Raw genomic sequence first — 6,169 nt, 5'->3', positions numbered from 1 at the left:
TTTTCATTTTTTTTTTTTTTTTTCCAAAACCCATCACCCAACAATAACAAAACACCCGAACCAGACAATAGTAAACGTAATTATCTAAGTGCGAATCAGCGATACTCTTTAACACCTTGTGACTCCCACTTCCATTACCTCTGTGCGGAATCTTTTTATGTGTTCATTTTTAAATTGTATTTCCCCTCTTAATCTATAACCCCCTTCTCTCGCTCTAAATATTTTTTGAATGAATTTTTTTGTATGAATTTTTCAAGAAAATGATCCAGTCGACAGCCATATCTGCCATGATGTGCAGCTCAGTTTAATTTAGTTTAATATAATTTATTTTGACAGGGCTTATTCCATACAAGGCATTTACATACAATATTCAGTACAAAATAGCCCAAAAGGAGCAGGGTAAAGCAGAAGCTTATAGAGGCCTACCACACCACACATATCGCAGTACAGTAGAGGTGTCCAAACTTTTTCCATCGTGAACTGTATATTAAAATGAATAACAAAAATTTCACATGCAGTAAAATAAAAATAAAAATAAGATTTCATCATCCATGCAGTCTAGCTGTCAGCTGCTCAATCTTACAAATTTCTAAGACCCCTTGGGCTATATACTATGTTTCTTTATTACAAATACTTATCTTATCTAGTTTTTTAAATTGGTGTAGCAGCATTTTTTAAGTCATCATCCAGCCAACTAGCAGTTGGAGCTACGATACAAGACTACTGTGTGACTGGCTGTGAGTGTGAGTTTGACTGACGTGGGGAGAACATGAAGGGCCGCACGTGCCGCTTGCTCATTGAGGAAAGAAACTACAGAGTGACAGAGGAGAGTCGCGAAACACAACGCTAGTCATTTTTAACAAAGGCAAAGTCGCTGGGGATCAGTAAAGTCTCCGGATCAGTTCAGAACAACGAAACAAAAAACGGAAAATGCCACAGTGAGGGGAGTTTACACTACAAGATCACGGATTCGCTTACTTCACTGTCAATCAAAGAGTGATTCCGCCTCAGACAGATCATCCAAACATCATGCAGAAGCCGAGCGTCTGGGCCCGCCACTGGACGGTAGTCACCCGAGTGGCGACGCCAAACTCGCTGGTGCAGGCCGTGATTTGGGGTACGTTGTGACGGCGGTCCTTCTCTTCACGCGTGACCCATTCAGGTCCCTGCTTGTGTTGTCATTCAGACTTCAAAATAACTCTCATACTCTTAAGTTTGACATTTCAGCACATTACAAATGTTCACCTCTAGCAAATGAGGCCTTTTGCTTTCTTTGTCTTGTCCAGGCCTAGAGTAAGCATCAATTTTTTGTGCACTCTTGATGATGACGATGACATGCACTTCAGCAATCACATGTATCATGGAAATGACATCTTCTTATGCTCTGGCAAAGAAAAAAAAGACAGTTTTAAAGGTTGATTATTTACAACCAGTCCTGAGGTTACTGCTAATGATCTACTGATAAAAAAAACATATATTTGCATTTACAGCTGACAACTTGACCAAGCTCGTGACTCAAGTTACTTGTATATCAAATCAACTTGCCCAATTGAAATGAATTGAAATGCCATTTATCTGTTCCAGCCCCCAAAAATCATCACCATTTTTTGTTACATAATTTTAATAAACACTGTATTATATTTTTTAAATAAAAAAATATACAAGATAATAAGAAAGGATGAAAAGAAATAAACGGCTTTTATAAAGTGTAAGCCAAAACACACACGCACATGCATGCACGCACACGCTCACCCACGCACACCCACGCACACACATATTGTTTAATTGTTTCATTTTTATTCAATAAGCATCTGTACTTATGTATATATATGTGTATGTAGATATAATTACCCCGCTCCACCCGCCGGCAGCGAAACCATCTACCCATCCATTTTCTATAGCACTTGTCTTCATTAGGCTGTTGTAAAACAAGGAGACCAAATATCAGAAACAACTCTGCAATAATAAAAATCTCCCTGTTTCAGTTAAACATTATGACTTGATAAATGCAGTTTTTGACACATCTTTTGCATTGAACTACATCATATTTCATAGGTGTGCTTAATGTTGTGGACAGGCAGTGTATTTATCTACAAATGTGATTTTATTCTAAGTAAAAATCGAATGTTCATTTCAAAATGAGATTAAATAAGCATTTTTCCCTTTTGTTGTGTTTGCCAGAGTAATGCTGCAGAGGCGTGCATGTTCATCTCCAGGCTATGTGAGCATAAATGTGAGCGAGCTACTTTGTATGCTTGATGTTGGGTAATTGCAGTTCATTTCAACTGGGAAAAATAGGATTCTCGCGCCTTTTTGTGTTAGAGGCCCAGAAGGCATCGCTCTCTTTGTGTAAAGTATCTGTCTCTCTGACATTTAGATTTGCCTTTTAAAGATGGCATTTGTCAAAACTGGCATTCCTTCATGTGTTTTCCACAGGCTACAAAATTATTCTTTGACATCCCAGTCATAGTTGCTATTAAGTGACACATTTATCCAACCTTAAGCCATTTTCTTTTCTTTGGTAATAATGATATTATTTCATGCTATGTACAAAAATGGTTGTGGCTGAACATAATCATTAACCAGCATTTCCCAAAGACAACTTTCCTAAATTCCAAAACATTCCTTGGAACTTGTGCCTGAAGCAAGAGGAGGAGACACAGCTCATCTGCAGACAAAAAAAAAAAGCAAAACAAACCAGATGTAAATGTGTCACATGAGTGTGACTTATATGTCAAATAAATAACCTATAATGGCAATAGCTTGACAGGGTTTGATGGCTGCTCAGAGTGTGCACTTGTCTCACTGAGGAGTAATGATGTCTTCAGTGAACGACTGGCGTGTTCATCCTTGAATGATTCCTTTGGATTGCTAGAATTTTGCAATTACTGCTCTCTGGTGCCTCACAATCGACCTTTACCTACTCCGAAAATGACTGTGCTATCCCTAAATAATTTCCTCAACAAAGATGGTGCTTTGCATTATGAAATATTCAGAACTCAATTTTCCCTGTTCTATCAGACTTTGGTGCGTGCCGTAATTACATAATAATCCATAATGTAATTCATTTTGCACGCTTTGGGAATTGGAATCCCTGTCCCTGTAAATATGTCAGTGATAATGTGAACATGTCTGCTTTGCGGAACTATTTCTTGCTTTCTCTTTTAGGGGATTTTTGTCATGACTGCTTTGCGGAACTATTTCTTGCTTTCTCTTTTAGGGGATTTTTGTCATGATCTGGGTTTGTGTTGATTTTGACTAGATTTGACTTTTGACAGGTTTTCCTTGTGACCTTTGTCTCGTCACGTGTGTGCACCTGTGCTCGTCAACCTGGTCCCTTGTATTTACCAATCGGCTCCCTGAGCCACTTGTGTCTTGTCCAGGTGTTTCGCGTTATCTCATCATTTGCTAGTACTGTATTTAAGTTTTGCTGGTTTGTTTATGGCCTGGTTGGTTTCCTGTCTCAGTCTTATAGTCTAGTCTAGTCTAGTCTAGTCAAGTCAAGTTAAGTTGATTTTTTTTCATACTGTTTGTTTTCGTGCTGTGAACGTTTTTATTTTGGACTTCTGTTTATTGAGTATTTTTGATTAATCCAAGTACCTTGTTTACCTTTTTGTTATTTTGAAATTACATTATTTTTTGAGTGTGCTCTGCCTCGCCTCCCTGATTCCCTGAAATTGAATCCCCAACCCTTCCGTACCATAACAATTATGCACTGTATACAAAATATTATTTTATACATACACTCTTAAGATAATCACGCAATAAGAAAAGGGACAAGGATTTATTATTATTAATCCACCAGCAATCAAATCTTGAACACCTTCCCATATTTTCATCAGTTTGAAAGAAAATGGTGCAATGTTCCATACATAAATTAGGTAATGATTATAAGTACATAAAACATCATATGATCTTGTTAACTTGATTTCATCGGTAATATTTTTTTAATTGTGTCAGTCTGCTGCACATTCCGATAACAATTGGAGGTTAAAGGTTAGTCATGATGTAAGACACTTCATTATTGACCTGTTATGACTCTCATCTCTATATTGCTCTCAGTCACGAGCAACATCTTTGCATGATATCAATCTGGGGATTGCTGTGATGTATCAACAAGCACTGATTTCTTCATTTCAATTACAATTTTTTTAAGGGCAGCACTGACACGCAATTTATTTTCTAGTATAAGTCAGACAGTGTCCCAAAATATTGCAATTTCAATAATGCAGCTATTCACATTTGTTTACAATTTTGTGATGTTACGTGCGTGTAACCCTCAGTTTCCGTGTGTAACTGTTGCCGTGGAATAGAATTAGTTTATGTTGTACAAAACACTTGAGACGGCACTACATCACCATAAGTTATGTATGAATATGGGCAATAAACCCCAATTGACGATGAGTTTTATTATCAATAAAAGTTAACAGGGAGTACTTGTGATTTCAGTGTTAAATTATTTTGAGTTGGCCCTGTGTGTATGTGCATGCGTTCGTGTGTGTGTACTTTTATGTGTGTGTATGTAGGAGTTAATGTTTGTGGAAAATATCCGTTAGTAAAATTAATGGGCCAAGTATTGCAGCAGAAGAGGACGATGACACTGTTGGGGAAAGAAGGCTGAATATGAAGGGACAAAATTCAGGTTTTACCTCTCTCAGTCAAACTTTCTCACACACTATACTGAAACACTCTTACACTCACTACTGAATCACTATCAACTCACAACTGACGCGCTCATAAACACACCACTGAAATGCTTGCACGTACACTACGGAAACACTCTCTCACACACCACTGAAACACTCTTTCGCACACAACTGTAATGTTCTCACATACTGTGTATACTAATTAAACATTTTCACACACTACACTGAAACCATCTTACACACAATACGGAATTTGTTTCCACACACATACACAACAGAAATGCCTTCACAGACAAAACTGAGACCCAGTAACACAAACGGCTGAAACACCCACACCCCATTGAAAGGCTCTTACCCACTACACTTAAACATACAAACACTTGGAACATGCTCATACGCACTAATGACACACATAGTTCAGTCCAACGTATGAGAGCATTTCAATATGTTATAGGAGCACATTTCATTGGAAAGTGTTCAAAGATTTTAGTTGCTGTGTGAGAACTTTTCAGCAGAGTTTGTGACCGAAAAACCCCCCAGCGGTTCTCAGTGCAAGTGCTGGTCGCTATCGAAGCGGCGCTGTTCCAGCGCAACGTGCGTAAGTAGAACCGTCAAATTGACTGGGATGCCGTAGTTAAAGGAATAATGGCCCGTAACTATTCTTATATTGTTTAATACCATAAAATTGCAACATGGTATTGAAATATATACAAAATTAGGAAAAGTCAAGAGGCCAGGAGCATCTTATATCTAGATACACAGAGTAATAACACATCAAAGTTTGAAAACGGTCAAAACGACTGCTCTCGTACTCCTAGTGTTAATGAGGCACAAATGTGAAACTGCTTGTTTGCAGTAGGGACCTAAAGTCGCACAATTTGGAGTTCAACCAACATTTAATGTTAAGAAAAAAAGCTGCAGGAGCACAAAAACGTCATCATACAAGTTACAGGTTTGTTTTGCGATTCCTTTGGCATTTTTTTGGAATGTACCCACAGAAGCGTACCAGTGAATGACTTGTTAAAACATCTGGTTCAGACTTGCTTATTCAATCTGAGGACTAATTTCTCAAGACCACTTTGTCATTGTTATCAAATTCGGACGCACTTCATTTACTTGATACCAATTAGTGTTGAATTCCCATTCCTCAGAGTATTCCTGAATACTTTGCTCGGAGGAGGTGTAATTTAAATGGCATCAGTCACTACGTGAATGAGAATTATGTCCACACTCATATCTCATGTGACACACAGCAGAGGAAGGAAAGAGTGCTATAATTCATCAAATGTTATTATCAAGCTAATTATAATGGGAAATATAGTCAAGACTCCCCTTTCTGCTTCAATTTAGAATGGATTAACAAAATGATCCACAATGCTAATCAAGTTCAGAATAATTGATCATTCATCCGAAGATAAATGAGGCCGTGAGCTAAAACTCAACAGGAGCCTAATTCATTTAGAGGACTCATGAACCATGTTTCACTTATTTAGAATTGACTAATATACAAAATGATATTTTGT

Source organism: Filicampus tigris, chromosome 3 (assembly GCF_054856515.1).
Source record: "Filicampus tigris isolate MCC_2025a chromosome 3, RoL_Ftig_1.0, whole genome shotgun sequence".
In the NCBI taxonomy this organism is placed as follows: Eukaryota; Metazoa; Chordata; class Actinopteri; order Syngnathiformes; family Syngnathidae; genus Filicampus; species Filicampus tigris.
Note: the sequence above shows the minus strand (reverse complement) of the source record.